At 34.4% G+C, this 22,559-nt stretch overlaps 1 long non-coding RNA gene and 1 other non-coding gene across 2 annotated transcripts in view; one reads left to right on the top strand and one right to left on the bottom strand.

Annotated features, from left to right (window-relative positions):
* The window catches only part of LOC125176831 (uncharacterized), an 802,675-nt gene that overhangs the window by 594,535 nt on the left and 185,581 nt on the right, over positions 1 to 22,559 (bottom strand). The window lies entirely within an intron of this gene.
* TRNAR-UCG (transfer RNA arginine (anticodon UCG)) lies at positions 6,470 to 6,554 on the top strand. The gene has a single exon. It is a non-coding gene; the product is annotated as a tRNA-Arg (tRNA).

Genomic DNA, 22,559 nt, shown 5'->3' with positions numbered 1-22,559 from the left:
AGATGAAGTCAAACTTTCACTTTTTGCAGATGACATGATACTATACATGGAAAACCTGATAGATGCCACCAAAAGTCTGCGAGAACTGATACATGAATTCAGCAAAGTCGCAGTATACAAAATCAATGTACAGAAATCAGTTGCATTCTTAGACACTAATAATGAAGCAACAGAAAGACAAAAAAAGAAACTTATCCCATTCACAATTGCACCAAGAAGCATAAAATACCTAGGAAGAAACCTAACTAAAGATGTAAAAGATCTGTATGCTGAAAACTATACAAAGCTGATGAAGGAAATTGAAGAAGATACAAAGAAATGGAAAAACATTATGTGCTCATGGATTGGAAGAATAAATATTGCTAAAGTGTCAATACTACCCAAAGCTATCTACACATTCAATGCAATCCCAATCAAAATTGCACCAGCATTCTTCTCAAAGCTAGAACAAGCAATCCTAAAATTTGTATGGAACCACAAAAGACCCCAAATAGCCAAAGTAATTTTAAAGAAGAAAACCAAAGCAGGAGGCATCACAATCCCAGACTTTAGCCTCTACTACAAAGCTGTCATCATCAAGACAGCATGGTATTGGCACCAAAACAGACACATAGACCAATGGAATTGAATAGAGACTCCAGAATTGGACCCAAAATGTATGGTCAACTAATCTTTGACAAAGCAGGAATTTTTTCCAATTGAAAAAAGGCAGTCTCTTTAACAAATGGTGCTGGGAGAACTGGACAGTACCATGTAGAAGAATGAAACCAGACCACCTTCTTACACCATTCACAAAAATAAACTCAAAATGGATGAAGGACCTGAATGTGAGACAGGAAACCATCAAAACCCTAGAGGAAAAACCAGGAAAAAAAACCTCTCTGACCTCAGCCACAGAAATTTCTTACTTGACACATCTCCAAAGGCAAGGAAATTAAAAGCAAAAATGAACTACTGGGACCTCATGAAGATAAAAAGCTTCTGTACTGCAAAGGAAACAATCAACAAAACTAAAAGGCAACTGATAGAATGGGAAAAGATATTTGCAAATGACATATCAGACAAAGGCCTAGTATCCAAAATCTATAGAGAACTCACCAAACTCCACACCCGAAAAACAAATAATCCAGTGAAGAAATGGGCAGAAATCATGAATAGACACTTCTCTAAAGAAGACATCCAGATGGCCAACAGGCACATGAAGAGATGAACAACGTCACTCCTCATCAGGGAAATACAAATCAAAACCACACTGAGATATAACCCCACACTGGTCAGAGTGGCTAATATGAACAAATTAGGAGACTATAGATGTTGGAGAGGATGTGGAGAAATGGGAACCCTCTTGCACTGTTGGTGGGAATGCAAACTGGTGCAGCCTCTCTGGAAAACAGTGTGGAGGTTCCTCAGAAAATTAAAAATAGATCTACCCTATGACCCAGCAATAGCACTGCTAGGAATTGACCCAAGGGATACAGGAGTGCTGATGCATAGGGGCACTTGTACCCCAATGTTTATAGCAGCACTTTCAACAATAGCCAAATTATGGAAAGAGCCTAAATGTCCATTAACTGATGAATGGATAAGGTAGTTGTGGTTTATATATACATTGGAATACTACTTGGAAATGAGAAAGAATGAAATCTGGCCTTTTGTAGCAATTTGGATGGAACTGGAGAGTGTTATGCTAAGTGAAATAAGTCAGGCAAAGAGTGACAGATACCATATGTTTTCACTCATATGTGGATCCTGAGAAACTTAACAGAAGACCATGGGGGAGGAGAAGGGGGAGAAAAAGTTACAGAGATGGAAGGAGGTAAACCATAAGAGACTCTTAAATATTGAAAATAAACTGAGGGTTGATGGGGGTCAGGGGGGAGGAGAAAGTGGGTGATGGGCATTGAGGAGGGCACCATTTGGGATGAGCACTGGGTGTTGTATGGAAACCAATTTGACAATAAATTTCATATTTAAAAAAAATTAAAACAATAAATTAATTTAAACAAATGAAAAAAAAATAGGTTATACAGATCAACACACATACAAAAAAAAAAACAAAAAACAAACAAAAAAAAACCCAAAATACTTGCCTGCAAAAAATGTCAATCTAAACCCGTACTTCAGATTACCTAACATTTGAAATACAAGTAGTAGTTGGAGCAATGACAATAAATAAATTTCTTAGGAAAATTATTTTCCTAAGGGTACAATTTTAAAGAGAAAAATAGAGATCAATAATGACTTTGCAAAGATATTATGTAAGAGATGAAGGAAGACCTCAGATTGAAGTATGTTAAGAAGTAAGCACAGATTAAAAATAATAATGCCTTCTGGGGCACCTAGGTACTCAGAGGGTTAAGAATCCAACTCTCAGATTCGGCACAGATCATGACCTCACTCACGATTTTGTGGGTCTGAGACCTTCATCGGGCTCTGCGCTTGGTGTAGAGCCTGCTTGGGATTTTTTCTCTTTCTCTCTCTGCCCCTCCCCTACTCCTGCTGTCTCTGTCTCTCTCAAAATAAATGAACTTAAAAAAAAATTTTTTAATGATGCAATCTGTTTCATGGTAAGCTATCATAGGGTGCAGAGATATGGGAAGATTCCTTTGTTTTGGTGGGGTGGGGAAGGCCTGAGCATCTTTCTCAATTGGCTTCAATAGCAAAATATCAATAGATCTAAGGTACTGAAAACGGTTTTAAATGGGATAGGTATGGATTGGACCAGAAAAACCAGTGAAAGAACTGAAAGAAGAAAGACCTCTGAGAAGGATGCATGTGCATGTACGTGTGTGTGAGTTTGTGTCTTTACAGAATTTACTTTCAGCGCAAAAATACTGAAATGATGCAGTTTCTGCCCAATGACTAATTTTCTTGGAGGAAGTAGGAGATGGTTACACAGGGAAGTGCTAATATCAGCAGAAGAGTGCAGATGTGCAAATATCACTGAAATATATGAAGGGACAAAATCATTGAAGAATAGTACCAATTGCCCTACACCAATTAGAAATCATTGATCTGGAGTCATCCAGCAGTACAGGAGTCTCTAAGAATTACTAACTATTGGACAAAGAGCTGAAGGGAAAACTGTAAAATTGATTAAGCCTTAGAATTTTTCAAGCATATTTCCCCCTTTTTGTTAAGCAAACATATATGATATATACCTAATTTCTGCATGTATCAGTTGTAAATGAATCCAGTAAATGCAATCTCTATACAGGGATGCGCTGAATGGTAAATCAATTCTTGGTTTCATTTTTCTTAGACTCACTTTGCCTTCAGAGAAAGTGCAGGGACTAGGCACTGACACTAGTAGTAAAGACCAGAAAAGAGAAGTAAATCCAAGATAATAGGTAAAACTGTATTTGCTATGCTCTCAGTGGGTAACTGTCTCTGAGAAAGGCTGCTTCAAATTTGCTTTCTAAAAACAGTGGAATTATATATAGAGTTCAGGAATCATTGTTGAAAATTCCTGCTGTTTTTGTAGGAAACATGATAGAGACACAGATTTGTACAGAAACACTTTTCCAAAAATAGTGCTTTCTTCTGAGGAGTTGGCCTTTAAGTGAATGTCATTTTCTGTACAGAAGAGTAAAAATGACCAGAAGGTTTTCATATATGACTCCAAAGGTGCAAAGTCATGACATGATAATACAGAATCAATGTAGATAAACACAAAGCTAAAAAAAAAAAAACAGATCATTCAATTCATGCCCCCAATTTCTCTCCCTCTCATTTTCTCTCTCAAACACACACACACACACACACACACACACACACACTCTCTCTCTCTCTCTCTCTCTCTCTCTCTCTCTCTCTCTCTCTCACACACACACACACACACACACACACACACACACACACACACACACACACACAAGGTACAGTTGGAAAGAATAACCAATATTTAGATAATTTCTCTTCTATTTTAATCAGGGAAGCAGCTATGAATCCTCATCAATCAATAGGCCTTTAAAATTTTCCTATCACCATAGGAGTAGCTTTACCAGTAGTTCTCTAGGTGGTTTTATTTAAAATTACTGCTAGATGCTTCTAAAGAGAGAAAAACTTTCTGATTCTACTGTGTTTGCACACTGCTGACACAAATGGCAACAATCACTGTAGCTATCCATGAGATTATGGTTAATACCATCTTGGGTTCATCAACCTAAGCCTGTGTGTTCCCTTCTCCACTACAATATACATGCCTGTCTTTCCATTTTTCTTTTTATGACACTGTCTTAAGTGCAAGTTTTCTATCATTTCTAGAACAGAACTCTAACGCCAATGTTCAGCTTCTAAAAATGAGTATGACTCTACTGGCTATTTTATTCAGTATCTGTCCTGGTTGTTTGGTGCCTGTACCATATTCGTTATCATGTATTTAATTTAAATTGCCTATTGCATGATCTGTACATTTAGATGTATTTAATAGCTCCTTTCCCTCCAATTGACTAACTTTTCCAGAAGGTACTTTGAAAATTCTATTTATGTTCAACAAGTGTTCCCCTGAATGTTACTCCTTGATTTTATTAAACTATCACTTGGTTCTTATTTCCCTTAACACCTGAAAGTATTAGTTTTTTGCATGCTACATATAACTCAGAGTACAGAAGTGGCACTAGTATCACCCTTGCTTCCAAACATTATTTTCAAAATATTGCTTTTCCATCCTGTGTTAAAAATTCTGGTTCCACTGAGTAACATGTTATGTTTCTATGATGTTCCCATGATCTTTATATAAGGATTACTGATTTACTTTCTGCTAAACCTATATCCTCCTTGGATAGCTCAAGCTCTGTATCACATCCTTCTACTTTATTAAAACTCCTCTCATTAACATACGTTATTTAAGCATACATGAAAATAGACCTTCCATCACAATTTTTCTCTTCCATTCTTCTTCAACAACCCATTTCCAGTTTTGAGGTTAAATTTTTCATCTCTCAAATAATCATCTAAATCACAAACTCAAAAACAAGCTATCTTCTAATTCTACCTCTTAACTTGCAGTATGCTTATTCAAGTATGTTCTTTCCAAATGTTTGTTTGCTTCATCAGGTTTTCCATCCTCTAACACACTCACCCCCAGCCCATCATCAATTTCATGTATTTGATCTTTTTTTAAGAGCTCATGTCATTGATATATTCTGAATATGCTTGGTTCTCTGACAAAATATTACACTTTTATCATCTAAGTTTATATTAACACTATTTAAAGGCAACCATCTGTCTTATCCATATGCAAGAAGTAAGGTGCTTCTAATGAAAACAAAATCACATAAATTGGAATAAAACTATGACTTAAATTGTTCATTATCAGTCTCAATTAGGCTCCAAACTTTCTGAAAATATTACTATGATCAGATCCAGGAATCCTACGGTAAAATTGTAGATGGCATCTCACAAGAGTTTTGGTCAAAGCAAGGTCAGAGGTGCTCGTGAAAGACGACATTCACACTTTGGGAGAGCCAAGAGACTTCACACCCCTGCACTAAGGAGAAAATCCACAGATCTGAAAACGCTGAGGCTTCTTGCATTGTAGTGAAGAACTTTCTGAGACCACTGTTCCTATTCATATTACGTACTCATTTTATCACCTTAACTGACACCATATGTTAAAGGTAGATAAAATCTCCCCTAAAATGTCCACAACCTAACCTCTGGAACCAGAAAAAATGTTGTCTCACACAGCAAAAATGTCTCTGTAGATGGTATTAAGTTATGAACACAGAGGTGGGGAAATTATTTTGGATTATTCAAAGAGTTAAATCTAGTCACATGGGTCATTATAATTGGAGGCCATTCTCTGGCTGAGTTCAGAGTCATAAACAGATGTGACTATTGAAGAATGGTCACAGAGAGACATTGTTACTGCCTTTGACAATGTAAGAAAGAGTGTAGGTAGCCTCTAGAAACTGGAAAGACCCTGCACTTAGACCCTCCAAAAAGGAACCTAGGTCTGCCAACACTTTGATTTTAGCCCACTGAGACCCATGCCAGATTTCTACAGAAATGTAAACCAATAAACTTATGGTTTTTTAAGCTACTAAATTTTTGGTAGTTTCATACAGCAGCATGGAAAACTACTAAATGTAAAAAATGAATTAAACCAAAAATACTGATTTTAGAACTGATTAGCAACATTACATTGGCTTAATCACTACTACATATCTCACTACATTTCTGTGAAGACACAAATTAGGCAAGCCTCATGTGATACCCGTGAGATACAGTGTCTACATAATTTCCATTTAAACTCACAATTTATACAGCCAAACCTTGACTGTGATCCTGAAATGAGGATATGCTTTCATTGCTATGGTTTTTTGAAGTGTCTTAATATTTGGTAGAGAATTTTACCTGTTTATACATATTATGTTTATAACTGTCCTAGCTATTTGTGATTTTTTTCTTCCACATATTTAGGAATAGTTTATCAAGTTTCTTAATATATAACCAAATGAGGGGCGCCTGGGTGGCTCAGTCGGTTAAGCGTCTGACTTCGGCTCAGGTCATGATCTTACAGTCTGTGGGTTCGAGCCCCACCTCAGGCTCTTTGCTGACAGCTCAGAGCCTGGAGCCTGTTTCAGATTCTGTGTCTCCCTCTTTCTCTGACCCTCCCCTGTTCATGCTCTCTCTCTCTCTGTCTCAAAAATAAATAAATGTTAAAAAAAATTTAAAAAAATAAAAATAAAAAAATATATATAACCAAATGAAATGTTTATTAAAATTTAATTTGAAAATTAATTGTAAAAAATAATGCTTATAGGTCATCTCATTCATCTCATTCAACAGTATGTTTCCTTTATCTAAGATTCTTTTTATCCATTACTTAAAAATGTTTTAGTGTTTTCCAAATGGAGATCATATGAATGTTTAGGTTCTAGATTCTTATGTTTTTATTGAGATAATAAATAGTATATTTATCTGTCAAAACTTATCAGAGAAGTATAACGAATATGAGTGATGTAAGAGATTTGTCTCAGATATGAACTCTTACAAAATAGTGGGGGCTGACTAAAAAGTATCTGCGTGGCTGTTGCTTCTGTTTATAGCATTGGGTGTGAAGAATCTATAGGTCAGCCGAGACAGCAGCTGACAGCAGCTGAAGGAAGGTTTGAATGTGAAAAAACGGAAGAAGAAAACAAACTAAAACCAATGAAGACAAGGTAGAAGCAAAAAGGATGAGGCAGAACTTACAAGGAAGAGGAAGAACATACTTGAAAGAATGAACCCGCACATGTCTCTCAACAACACAGGAGAAATGCAAGAACCACTAGTATCCTTTGCTACAGAGCCGATGTTGCCCATGCACCTGATCTAAGACTCGTAGAGTCTACAGGAGGATATTCAGCAGTAGCTAATGGGAGAGAGTATTAGCGATAGACTGGAAGAGTAAGTCAAAGAAACCAGCATTTTAGTTTGAAAACTGTTTCCTCTCAAATCTGATGCCTTAGTCAGATACAGCCGAGAAGCAGCCTATTACCCTTTGTAAAAGACCAACTGGGGCGCCTGGGTGGCTCAGTTGGTTGGGTGTCCAACTTCAGCTCAGGTCACGATCTCGCGGTCCGTGAGTTCGAGCCCCGCGTCAGGCTCTGGGCTGATGGCTCAGAGCCTGGAGCCTGCTTCTGATTCTGTGTCTCCCTCTCTCTCTGCCCCTCCCCCGTTCATGCTCTGTCTCTCTCTGTCTCAAAAATAAATAATAAACGTTAAAAAAAAATTTTTTTAAAAATAAATAAAAGACCAACTGGAGGCAAACATCTCCTGGTTCCTCACAGATTTCAGACAACTGAATTTAACATATATTTCAAATACATGAAACGTATAATTAGATCATTATACGATGTATATTTAACTATTGAAGGTAATTACTTTTAAAATGAGTTATTTTTAAAAAACACTATTACTTTTAAATATTAAGAATTAGAACATTAAACATAATCCATTGTAATGAAAAAATCAATTGAAACACAGTAAAGTAGCATGAATTTTGAGATGAAAAATTTGGAGGCATTGAAGATAGACCTTTAATCTCTAGCCTTCAACTCTGCTCTTTAGTAGATATGTATAAGTTACTCTTCAGGGGAAAAAAAATATTTCAATTAATGAGAACTCTATCCAAGGAATGCCTTGGCTGGGCATTTGGAACTTGAAATACATGGACTTCCACGAAGGTCATTAAAACTTGAAATGTGAATGCTACTGATTGTGCCTGTGTGTATGTGTGTGTTTAACTTGAAGACTGTTTTCTTCAGCTTCTCAAAGATGAATGCCTAAAGCCATTTCAATAGCTAGCAAAAACTTCCTACAAGTTTTCTTATAAAAATATTTTAGCTCATGGAATTTTAAGCTATATTTTAAAAATCAAAGTAAGTGTTTAGAATCATGACAATAAATCTTCTGTTTAAACCCATATTTTTTCAAGAATAGAACATAAAACGTACATATATAAAAACACAGATTCACACTAATAAAAGAGCAGTCTGAGTTCATCTTTAAAATGTATATCAGATACTAGCAAGATATTATTTCAAACTCTAAGAAGATGAGGTAAGAGTGGCTTTTTTTTGTTTGTTTTTTGTTTTTTGGGTTTTTTTTGGTCTCCACTGAATGACCAAGATGCTCAGTGGGGTTTCTCCTCTCTGGTCCTGTGGGGACTCTGAGAACCCTCAGCAATGCACAGCTTCTCATTCAGTTCTTGTCTCTCTGCAGGAAGCAATCTCTCCTTAGCCATGTGTGAGACTATGATTTTACCTTTTTTTTTTAAAACATCCCCTAACAGATTGAATTCTTTGATTACAGTCTTCACGTTTTTGTTTCTGATGCTTAGTGCAAGGGCATTTAAAAATCACCTGATTTAAGAGTCTCATTTTATACATGACATAAAATGTAACTTCTCTAAGGAGACAAATCAAATATCTTAGCCTAATGGAATATAATTTCAGAAAAAAAATGAAAAAAAATCACAAGATACTCTTCAAAGGGGAAAATAAAGTACTACAATTTCCTCTGATAGAAACAGACACCTGGGATTTTTTATTTACTTTAATCAACATAAAATTCTCTGAAAATATCAGTTACTGGTATTTTAATCCTAATTATTCAATCCATAATAATAAATTCAATATAGTAAATTTATAAATAGATTCAAGTTGTCTTTAATATTCCAATGTTGCTTGCAGTTAGTAAAATCTTCAAAGACCTTTTAAATTACAATATGAAGTGTAAAACCTACCATTCAGTTACACATTTTAAATAGAACTACCAAACTGCATTTTCAGAGTCTCTACAACAGTTAATTATCTTAATCATTACGTTTTTATTCCAAATGCAGATATTATCCCTAAACAAAAAGATATCATTAATGTGTATATGACTTACATCATCTCTATATTATATTCTAAACCTTTTCAGGGTTAAAAAACTCTTAACCTTAATGATATAATTACAATATTCCAAGTAAATTAGAATTAACAAAAATGAAATGAGGTTAACAGCTCAGGTTACTAAGGTTATTTATTTGCCAGATAATTTTTATTCAGGGTGATAACTGTCATACATATTTACACATGCAGAGTATCCCATGTTTTATTGTGTCAGTTAAACTGGAACCACGACTATGGTCTTACTGTTCATGTCTATGTGTTCAAGTTCATATCATGTCTTAGTCTTGTGTTTGAGCTAGGGAGATAAACATGTCTAAATCTCTCCCTTCACATACACACATACTAAAATAATATTTACCAACCTTTACTGTCTGGACAAATTTTATATTTTCTAGTGTTAGAATTTAAAGTTTCCTATTTGGCCCTAGTAACAGTTTGGTACAATTACATTGGATTTTATATCCTTACACAATTCTGCAGCAACCTGTTTCTATTTTATGATTTGATTAAAATAATGTCTCCCACCCCTCACCTCCCCACCCCCTTCTTTTTCATTCTCTATTATTATAGGCAACAATTCCTACTGGTATCAAAATTACATCTAAATAATTTCTGAATGTTTACCAAGGATCTGTCTGGATCTGAAGTTATATATCTGTGTCACTATAATAAAATATTTCAGAAAGCCACACCCTACATATGAATTTAGTTTCTTATTTTGGTAAGATTTCTTGTCACCCTATTTTTAATTTCATTTATGCTAGTTTCGAGGAGAAAAGTGAATATAACTAGTTGAATTGTGTCTATATAAATATATGTTCATATATTCCATTTTAAATAACTTCAAGGTCAAGAGTTAAGTGAATGAAACTATGGAGATTAAAGAATACTTTAAAAATTCTAACATAGGGTATTCTTTCCAAAAATTCCCAAGATATTAATTTATATTAGCACATCAAAAATATTGTATCAGAGAGATGCAATGACTAACAAGCCTTTATTTTCCTCCGTAGTCACAAAGGGAGGGAAGGTGGGTCATGTAAATAGAAATGAGAATTCCTGGTTTGTACTGATAGATGCAGAGGGGGCAAGATCTTCCCTATATCCTTTTTAATTTTTGGTTGGGCCTGAGAATTAAATTGACATAAGAAAGATTAACAGGAAAACAACATACAAATTTAAGTTTTATGTGACACAAGAGTCCTCATAAGGAAAGGGAGACCCAAAGAAGTGGCAAAATCTAAATCCTTTTATACTAGGTTGAATAGAGACAGGCAGTTTTGAAAAGTAACTGAACTATGTGGGAAGTCTAAAGAAGAAAATAATTATTTTACCCAGGTCTATTTGTACAGAATTTTCTCTGGTCTCTGCTTCCCTGTCAAAGAACGTTTCTTTTCTCTTGGTACAGGGAGAGTATCTTTCACATGGAGTTTTTATCTCCTGTTTTCAGAAAGTAAAGGAAATTAGAATGACCTTGCATCTACTGATTCTCAAGTGCCTATTTCTCAAAAGAATCCTTATGCCAAACTGGCACATTTTGGGGTAGAATATTCTACCACTTTTCATAGGCTATTTGGAGAAAGTGGTTCCAAATCTGAACACCTGAATATACACACCTCTATCCATCCTGAAGCTTGAAACAGCACTTCTTAGGAAAGTATTAGTGTATAAGACTGAATATATTTTTGCAGTTTTGCTACACGTAGTGTGGAATAAAGGAAAAACAAGAAAGAAAAATATCTCCATTGTTTGTAACTATTTATTAGATTGGGTCCACCCAGGCAAACATGAAACAATATATGCCACACCCCAATTAGGTCAGGAAGTGGTTTATAAAGTGCAAACAAACAAAAACAAAAAACAAAAACAAAACAAAACCAAAACAAAAAACACAAGGGGCTGGTGGAACAAAACCTTTTCACGTGAAAATGAGGCAAGTGAATAAAAATTTCCCGAAACTGCCATGTACTACAAGATACAGGTTTACTTGAAAGGGTTGTTAAACATATTATCTTATAACTTTTAATAGGGGTGCCTGGGTGGCGCAGTCGGTTAAGCGTCCGACTTCAGCCAGGTCAGGATCTCGCGGTCCGGGAGTTCGAGCCCCGCGTCGGGCTCTGGGCTGATGGCTCAGAGCCTGGAGCCTGTTTCCGATTCTGTGTCTCCCTCTCTCTCTGCCCCTCCCCCGTTCATGCTCTGTCTCTCTCTGTCCCAAAAATAAATAAACGTTGAAAAAAAAATTATAACTTTTAATAAAAAGTGTCTATATAATGCTAATTGTTTATAAGATTCTTATTAACGCAGAACATGATACTGCTATGTTATTAGAAATGTGACATTCACACTAGATGTGTCAGAATTCTCAAGTTTTATGTAGAAAATCAGGCACTTCAACTGAATCCTACAAACACTTTCTCCAAATTTATTAAATTTTCAAAAATGTGTGTGTGTTGTCATGCTTTTGAGATTTTCCTTTTTAAGATATGGCAAAACCCCACACAAATTCTTTTTCTATTTTGACATTTGTAACCACCTAACATGTATTTTTCTTTCTCAAATCACCAGCCAATTGCCTTAAGCAATGTCAACTTTGGCCACTTTTCTAACTTTGTACATTGCATTTAATACCTTTAATTACCAGACTATTGCATATCTCTCCAAGCACAGCTCCCACCTCTCCTTTGAGGAGCAAACATCCCCCCCAGTGAACAATCAATAAATAATATTTGTACTTTCTAGCATATGCCTTAATCTTTCAAATCTGAAACGTTAACTTTTGAGCTGTACAAAAACAGTAAGTTGCCTGTCTTTATTGTGTTCCTATGGTAAATGCTTTTACTTTGCAATATGGAACTGTCTGTTTATCTGTTACATAAACATCTGTGTCAATTTGGTGCAGACTTTGTCTTGCCACTTTTTGAAGGTTTATTTATTTTGAAAGAGAGAGAGAGAAAGTATGAGTGAGGGAGGGGCAGAGAGAGAAAAAGAGAGGGAGAATCCTGCACTGACAGCTTAGAGCAGAATGTGGGGCTCCAGCTCACAAACCCAGATCATGACCTGATCTGAAATCAAGAGTAGGATGCTAAACTGACTGACCCACCTAGGCACTGCCTTACCCACATTTACTGACACTAAATGAGTACATTTTCTTAAAGTCCTAGTTCTCAGTCAATAGGTAATTAGTTGAAGGAATTAAAGGAGAGAGGAAGAATTTTTGAAAAGGGCACAGAAAAATGGTACATACATGACATTATATTTGTCAAAATCCCTAGGATGTATAACACAGTGAACAGTAATGCAAACTATGTGTCATAGTATATAATAATGTATCAATGATTGACTTATCAAATGTAACCAATTTACTACACAAATAAAAGAAGTTAAAAATAGGAGAAATGAGAGGGGGCTAGGGGATTGAGGGGGAATACAAAAACTCGGTATTTTCTGCTCATTTTTCTGTAAACCTAAAACTGCTATAAATATAAAGTCAATTAATTTTTTTAAAAAAATGGAATGGATGGAGGAAAAAAAAAGAGGGAAGAGAAGGCAAAGGGAGAAAAAAGGGAGGGAAGAAGGTGGAGAGAAAGGGGAGGAAGGGAATAATGGAAGGAAGTAAGAAATAGGTAGGTATATTAACAAATTTAAGGATTATTATAATCCAGGAGTTATAAAGAAAATACGTGGTATATGATAAAATAGTTGGAAATGTTTGATTTTGAGAAGAGAGTACCTTGCATGCCATTAGATTTATATTTTTTGGCTAAGAGATTAAAACACAATGAATATAAATTTAAAACACTGATTTAAGTTCAACAAAATAGGATTTTTAAGTAGCATTCCATTTAGGATGTTTTACTTTACTTTTAATACAAGCACTCAGAGACGTATGACTCTATATCAGATTTGTTGCAAGCTTTGTTGGGTAGATGCTGACATGTGAGTCAAAATAAACTTTCCCTTTTAGATGTTTTCAGGCACCTTTATTTATATCTTCCTTTTGGGGGGAGGGGGGTTGTGGTAAATGATAGACATATAGTATTTATTTGTATATCTCACTAAATTATAAATTCCTTCAAATCAAGTGCCCCTATCTTATTCATCTTTGAGATACTTCTCAATGCCCTGTCCACATTTTATGTGAAAAAAATTCAGTATTAACAATTTTAAAATAACTATGGATTGGTTTAAGAGAACTTTATTTCGGTATTGAAATGTTTTCTCCTACTTCCACTTTCCATGTTTCACCTAACATGAATGTAAGGAATTAGGTATGCTGGTTGATGTCACCATTTGTATTCATTTAGTTTTACTTTTCTCTTCACAGATATATGCTTTATATCTACAGTTTTTTATGGATATTATTATTTTAAAATTTCTCATATATACCTGTAGTTTGTACTTTAATCCTTCTCTTAATCCCTTTTCCAGCAACATTTCTCATGACTGCTCTTTCTACCTCTCCCAGGCTTTTAATTACAGCCATTTCTGAGTTTTCGTTTTCTTCATGTTTGTATGACTATTACCATCACCGAAAAAGAAGCAATCTTTGTATGTGTTCTGGGAATTAGTTCTTTCAGTAATGCTTCATTCTCTCCGTCTATCCATGTCCCCTAATTTGTGTCAGAAGCTCTTTTCAGGGAGTCAGGGAATCAGGACATTGTCTTAAGCCAACATTAGATTGCAATTCATTAAAATATTAAACCATTGGTAAGTAGTTTGACTCCAGGTACACAAGAATGACTTTATCACTCCTCTTTCCATTCTCTTTATGCAATGTCAGCAATCCCAGTGTTGCTCAGACCAACAGCCTATCTATTCTAGTTGATTTCCTTCTTTACTTGCAGAGAAGCATATTTTATCCCAGTAGTTCTCACCAATTTGCAAAGCCTTCCTCCTTGTCCTCATTATCAAAGTTACTATGGACTTTTGCTGATCTTCTGGTTGTGTCTTTGAATGGGAAAAATAAAAACATCAAAAATTTAAAATATCCAGTATTTTATTCATAATTATGTTAAAAAAACATGAATCAAGATCATCTCCAAAGAGGCAATTTTGGAAAAATTAAGTCCATTTCTTAAAAATGTGTTGCTATTATATACATAATATCAGGGCATCTTTGATTGATTAATGAGAGCAGGTGTGCCTCCAGGAGTGTCTGTGCATTCAATCACACCCAGCATGTGCAGGGCACTGATACAGCGGCACAGGCAGAAGTGGCTAGAGAAGAATAGAACTGGATGGGGAAACTCCTGTCTGCCAATGCTGATCAGATCACTAAAAATTTCCTGCAAGCCTGGGTGACTGTTTGAGCATACACACCCCTTTGCATATCTTAGGTCATTTTGGACCAGAAGAGGGTTGCATTGGGAAAAAAAAAAAAAAAGTGGCTTTAGCACTCAGGAGCCTTGAAACTGAGAGCAAATGACCACAATCACAAAATCCCTGAAAGTAGTTAAGATCATTAACTGTAAGCAATTAGCACCCAGTAATACAAACGGATAATTCATATAATATGAATATACCATATGAAATAATATGAATGAATATGAAATGAATGAAGAGTTTGAATACAAATAATATGAATGAATATGAAATATGAACACTTCATAATATGAAATATGAATATTTCATAATGTGAAATATGAATATTTCATAATGTGAAATATGAATATTTCATAATATGAAATATACCAAAGTATATTTCAGAGAGGGTGAGAGAATATTGTGCCAATTCAAGCATCCAAACTTCTTCACATTTCCCTACTCTCTCCACCACAAAGTTATCTGAACCTCAACTTCATACTAGATTCTACCCTGACTAGAAACAGGAAGAGGTAATAAGTCTCTGAGGAAACACGTTTTTAGTTCAGGCACCCACGCAGACACTAAGTTACCAGGAAGCCCTACTGGATCACTGGATCAGCAAACATTTCTTAGACTAATTCTTCCTCCCACTACACAGATTTGGACTCATTAGGGAAAAGAAATCAGAAAAAGATACAGTCACTCAGTAGTGCAAGTACTTTTTAAACTCATGTTGCAATCATATTTTGAAAGTTCTGTTTAATTTTGCACTAAAATATAGCATACCTAAAATAAAAGGCTTTAAACCCCCATATGGTTTTTTTTTGTTTCAAGCTTTCTATTAAATATCCATTAATCTAAACATTGATATTATAAAACCATACTTTAAGGAAACTTTAGTTTCATATTATATTTTATAATAAATATCCACATGGGTTAAATATTTTTATATGTGATTACGGCTGAAGATGATTATATTATATGAATTTGTATTTTCATGTATTTTTTAAGATATATGTTTTTTGACATTTTAACATAATGCTAGGCAATTTTTTTGTTTTTTCATGGAATATTTTTTGTGTATGAATACATTTTCACTAATTACATTGTCTAGATGGAGTATTTTTATTTAGTTTTGCTTTTTACATTCCTTCATTATATAGCTTAATATCAATTTGAATTAAGCTATTCTCTGAAGTGCATATTATAAAAATATAGCAACATAAAATGTGATTGTTAACCCACTTATTTAAGTCTCTGTGAGTTTGACATTTTTCTCGAATTTGTTCTTTTATAACCCAACACACCTGTATTAAATTTTATGCAATTAGTGATAACCTACTTTTTTTCTTTGCTCTAATTTCTTTCTCAGCTTTCCCAAAGCTTCATGTTTCCACTCAACTGGGGTCTGAGGCTGGAAAACTTCCATGATCCTGGGTAAGTTAATTTATTTCTATATGCCACCCATTTTTAGCTATAATGGGAAAACTAGTATCGCTCAACTAAAAAAGTTGGAACATGCTTATAACTAAGTTGCTCAACACAAGGTCACCCAGCTCAGGTGACAGAATTTCCTTCCATCCTGGATATAAAAACTCAAGGTCTCTAGATCATTATAGACTATGCTTAATGCTTCCCAGATTAGTGACAAAGTATGTTTATTACCCAGAATATTTAAGTATTTAGTATACTTTTATAGGGACATTCATCAAAGTAAAGCTTACGTGGTAGACAGAATAATGGTCTCTTTAAGATGTCCAAGTCCTTATGTCCAGAAATGGTAATTATATTATATGAGTATATTTCCTTATATGGAAAACAGAACTTTGTAGATGTGACTAAGAATCTTTAATGAGGAAACCACCCTGAATTATCCAGGTGGGCCTGAAGTAATCATTAGGGTAGTTATAAGAGGGAAGCAAGAGCATGAAAGTCAGAGAACAGGTGATTTACCAATGGAATCAGAAAGAAAGAGATTGAGAGATACTACACTGCTGGCTTTGAAGATGGAGGGTGAGAGCACAAGCTATCGAATAGAGCTGGCCTCTTGATGCTAGAAATGACACAAAATGTGATTCTCTGTTAGAGTCTCCAGAAGGAACAGGTCTGACCTCCAGAACTATAAGAGAACAAATCTGTGTGTGTTGTTTCAAACACTAAGTATGTGGTAATTTGTTACAGCTGCAACAGGAAATCTAAATGGTTACCTTAATATAAATTTATATAATCAGCCATAGGCACATTGGGATATTAAATGTGATCCCTTGAATAGCCCACAATGATACAATGACACAGATTTCTGTAAAAAAAATGTATTTAACAATATATCTACAGGTTAGACTAAATGTTCAAATAAAATACTGTTAGTTTGATCCATCCTCCTCATAGATTTACAATTAAAGGAAGCCAAAATAAAACTTTCAAAACTACAAAGGGCCATATTTCATTCTTTCTCATTGCCACATAGCACTCCATTGTGTATATAAACCACAATTTCTTTATCCATTCATCAGTTGATGGACATTTAGGCTCTTTCCATAATTTGGCTATTGTTGAGAGTGCTGCTATAAACATTGGGGTACAAGTAACCCTACGCATCAGTACTCCTATATCCCTTGGGTAAATTCCTAGCAGTGCTACTGCTGGGTCATAGGGTAGGTCTATTTTTAATTTTTTGAGGAACCTCCACACTGTTTTCCAGAGTGGCTGCAACAGTTTGCATTCCCACCAACAGTGCAAGAGTGTTCCCGTTTCTCCACATCCTGTCCAGCATCTATAGTCTCCTGATTTGTTCATTTTGGCCACTCTGACTGGCGTGAGGTGATATCTGAGTGTGGTTTTGATTTGTATTTCCCTGATGAGGAGCGACGCTGAGCATCTTTTCATGTGCCTGTTGGCCATCGGATGTCTTCTTTAGAGAATGGAACTGGAGAGTGTTATGCTAAGTGAAATAAGCCATACAGAGAAAGACAGATACCATATGGTTTCACTCTTATGCGGATCCTGAGAAACTTAACAGAAACCCATGGGGGAGGGGAAGAAAAAAAAAAAGAGATTAGAGTGGAAGAGAGCCAAAGCATAAGAGACTCTTAAAAACTGAGAACAAACTGAGGGTTGATGGGGGGTGGGAGGGAGGGGAGGGTGGGTGATGGGTATTGAGGAGGGCACCTTTTGGGATGAGCACTGGGTGTTGTATGGAAACCATTTTGACAATAAACTTCATATATTGAAAAAAAAAACTTTCAAAACTAAAGCCACCATTTCTAGGTTTTAGTGGAGAAGTTCCTGAATAAAGGTGAATGAGAGAAGGAGCAACACATTTATTGTCTTTGTTTTTTCTTGTCTTTGTACTCTGAAGGCTCATACTGGAAGGCATGAAATAACTAGGTCTGATAAAATGGCTTAAAATAAATTGTAATGAAAAAGAACTAATCTCCCACAGACTGATATAACCTTAGATGCAAATGATACTTCTTTTATTTATATGCAAATGAGATGTTCTATTTGAGTTTTAAGAATTTCTCAGATATCTAATTGGTATTTCTTATGCTACTGGTGATATCTGAATAAGAAAAGAGAAACATACTCTATTTTAATACTGATCAATATTTACACTTCTAACACAAAATATTCTCAGGATCAAAGCTTTACTGTTTAACAAGCTTTCTCAATTTTTTCTACAACAATTCAAAGTCCTGGCATTTTATAAACTTATTCACCTTAATCTTCCATTAAATAGTCTTTGTATTGTCATATGTTTTTCCCTCTCTACTGTATTTCTCACCTTAATGCTGTTAAAATGAAACAATACATTGATAATGAAGTCACTTATGCTAAGCTCACCAAAACTTAAAAGCTAATTTACTTTCTAAAGGAAGATGTTATTTTGTGGAATATTTTTTTAATGTTTATTTATTTATTTTGAGAGAGTGAGAGAGAGAGCAGGGTAGGGGCAGAGAGAAAGAGAATCCCAAGCAGGCTCCATACTGTCAGTGCAGAGCCCGATTCAGGGCTCAATTGCACAAACAGGAAGATCACGACCTGAGCCAAATTCAAAATCTGGATGTTTAACTGACTGAGCCACCCAGGTGCCCCACCAGTCCTGTTTTTAAAACCTGTTCTCTTTCTGTAGCCTTTTGAAGTTTTTTTGTATTGCTATATAGGATGTTGTCTGATTCATGAATCATTCAATAAAACCAATTAGATCTTTAAAATTCACTTCGTTGAATTTTGGTTAACAAAGTCCTTAACATATGGTGAAACTGTGCATGTTGTACATTTTTTTCTTAGATGTTTATTTTTAGACATTTTCTGAATAAAAACATATCTTTGGCATTCTATGCTCAAGCTGAACTTAAAAAATCATTAAGGTTCTAATAGGAAATAACAGTAGATAATATAAATATTCTTGAAAGAATGAATAGATTAACAAATACCATAAATATAATAAAAGAAAATCCAAAACTGTTAATGAGAAGCTATAGGTTTCTGGGAAAATAATTTGTTTGAAAATTAATAAATCTTTGTTGGGCTTTGGATTCAGTATAAACTAATTGGTATACAAAAGAAACTAGGAGAATATCCCCATGGAAATGATGGAATCCATATTGTTGCATTTGAAAGTCATACCTTTCATCCATAAATAAATAAATAAATAAATAAATAAATAAATAAATAAATAAATAAATATTTGAAACAAGATTATCTCATCCACATCATCTTCAAAAATCCATACTAAAATAATTGCCATTAATCATATTTGTGAAGTATTGGAGTTTTTCTTTACAACTTTAAGATGCTGCTAATAAAAAAAAAAATGTGCTTATTCCAGGTCCATCTTATTTGTGACACATACTTTTCCTTTGGCCCACTTTATATGTAAAAATACAATGATATGCCCATGCACTTGAAAATTTATGCAAAGTAATGAATTATATCACTTTTTCTACTAACATCATCTATGTTACTCTCTTCCTGAAATGATTTTCTCACAACTGTAAGCCAGAACTCTGCTTTTTAATACTTATCATTTTCCCCCAATTTTCCAATTGTAGTATAAATCCCTTTTAAAAAGTCAAATAGAATTAATACAATTAATTTTTTAATTATTTTTATTTAATTTTTGTTTTTCAGCACTTAGTTCCAAAAATAACTTTTAAAAATATAATTATAAAATAAAATAAAATAAAGTAATAAAATAAAATATATTATAAAATAAAATACAGGAAAATAAAACCACACGATTTAAATATATAGCTTAATCATGTATTGTAAGGCAGCTCTAAGTTAAAGAAAAGTACTTTCACAGCCACTTCTGAAACCCTTCCATATGAGACATGCCAACCACAGGCCCCTTATTCTTCTGGTAACTATTATGTGGACTTTCTAGTTCTCATTTCCTTGCATTTTTAATAACATTATTACACAAAAATGCTCCTCTTGACATTAGAGTTTAGTCTTATTCATTTAAAAAATTAGTACTACTTTACGTCTTTTCTTTTTTTTTTAATTTACAGGTTTTCCTTTTAACTTTTCTATTTCCTTAAACTTTACCTTTGGAGAAACGGCCATTTTGTTTGACCTGTATAGTTTTCCAAACTCTGGGTTTTGATGACTGAATAATCTTGGTGTAGGTCCACATGTATCACTGCACTCTGGATTTCCTACAACTTGGCAGCTGTATGAAGAGACTAGGTTACACTCTAGTTCAATCCCTCTGGCAAGACTACAGATGGTGTTGGTAATTATATAAAGATACATGATGCCGGGTTGTCTCTTGTTTGGATTTTAGCAGCCATTGATGCTTAAATCCTATAACCTATTTTTAAATGGAGTTTGCAAAAATGGTGATATTCTACTTGTATCATTATTTTTCACTTAGTGTTTGAAATGCCCTTATCTTTCTCATTTGGCAATCCAAGGTTTGAGCAGACTGAGGGAAATCTGGAAAAAAGGCTTGATTCTTTTGCTTCACTTACCACATAACAAATAGTTTTCTATCACTCTCTGAAAATGGCATGATGAATATTACTAGATCGATCATTTTTTCTAGAGCTTTTTCAAATTTTTCTGAAAGATTTTCAGATCTTTCAGGAAAGTTAAGAAATACTTATATTAATATTATATATATGATATAGATAATAAAGTACACGTAATTACATTCATAACATAGATGCTAGGAGCTAATAAAATATATATATGTGAAATACTGTATTAATACCATTGCTGAAACAACTGTTAAAATTTTAGATTTTTTTTTTTTTTGCATCTGCTTTCCCTCTCTCCATTTGATGTAGTTGTACTATAGCTACACTGGCAAAATACAAAACAATTATATACTAGATTGTCTCCCTCTTAATATACTGTTTTGGTTCTACAGAAAACTAAATTTAATGATCATCATCAACTTATTTAGGTGTCTGATCATTTTGGTTTCTGAACTCATTCTCTAGTAAGTTTTTCAGAAATGACACATGAGGAAATGTTGAGATCTTGCACACTGATAACATTTTGTCTATGACCATCATATTTGAGGATCAGTTTTGCTGGATGTAAAATACGTGGCTCACTCTTTTTTCCTTAAACACTTTAAAATTTTTATGCCAATTTTGGCATAAATTATTGTTGTAAAAATACTGATAATCATTCTCCTTATAAACAGGGTAGGGTTTTTTGTTTGTTTTTGTTTTTTCTTTTTTCCAAATAACTAATTACGGTTTCTTTTTTAGAGTAAAGTAGTTTTACCAGATGTCCAGTGTTGATCATTCTAGGTAAATATACTTTGTCACACAGCATGGACTTTCAAAATGTGATTCCAAGTCTGGTTTTTTGTTTTTATCTTAGCAATTTAGCGAACCTAAATTGTAGACTTGAGGTTTGTTTGTTTTACTCCATTTCACTTTCTTTAGTTTTTCTCTTTAGAAACTCCTATTATTCTGTGTTTGATTTTATTTGCTTCTGATCAATATTAGTCATTTCTTATTCTTCATTTATTGTAGTGTTTATTTTTAATTCTCTTTTCATCTCCTATGTTTAAGGAATTATCTTTAGGGCATTGTTATTTTCTCTCTTATAGTACTTTTAGTCTGTTTTTTATTTCTAAAATATGGTTTTCTTTTATTTCTAACTATACATTTATTTCTACCACCTAATTTCTGTTTGTTTTTTTTCTTGCTGTTTGTTGTTTGTTTGGTTTTTACTTTTAGCCTACTATGAAATGGTAGGTTTAATTTAATCTGTGTTGTGGATATGCCTTTCTGGAATAATTTCATTCTCTGTAAGAGTATTGTTATCATCTTTACTTTCATTCTACAATATATTTGTATTGTAATAGACTTTGCTATTTTCAAAATTAAAAAAAAAATAGGGGCGCCTGGGTGGCGCAGTCGGTTAAGCGTCCGACTTCAGCCGGGTCACGATCTCGCGGTCCGGGAGTTCAAGCCCCGCGTCGGGCTCTGGGCTGATGGCTCGGAGCCTGGAGCCTGTTTCCGATTCTGTGTCTCCCTCTCTCTCTGCCCCTCCCCCGTTCATGCTCTGTCTCTCTCTGTCCCAAAAATAAATAAACGTTGAAAAAAAAATTAAAAAAAAAAATTAAAAAAAATAGTAACTTTTTAAAATTTATTTTACTCAGTGTTATGTGAAATCAGCTTTACTGAAATTTTAGTAGAAGCAAAATTCAGAAAGATTTTTTAAAGAATTTTTTTAAACTTTATTTTTGAGAGAGAGATAGAACAGGTGAGGGGCAGAGAGAAAAGGAGAGAGAGAATCCCAAGCAGGCTCTGCATTGTCAGCACAGAGCCTGACGCAGGGCTTGAACTCACCAACCATGAGATTATGACTTGAACCGAAATCAAGAGTTGGACACTTAAC

Source organism: Prionailurus viverrinus, chromosome A1 (genome assembly GCF_022837055.1).
Source record: "Prionailurus viverrinus isolate Anna chromosome A1, UM_Priviv_1.0, whole genome shotgun sequence".
NCBI lineage: Eukaryota > Metazoa > Chordata > Mammalia > Carnivora > Felidae > Prionailurus > Prionailurus viverrinus.
The sequence above is the reverse complement of the archived record's forward strand: the minus strand, read 5'-3'. Positions and strand labels throughout refer to the sequence as shown.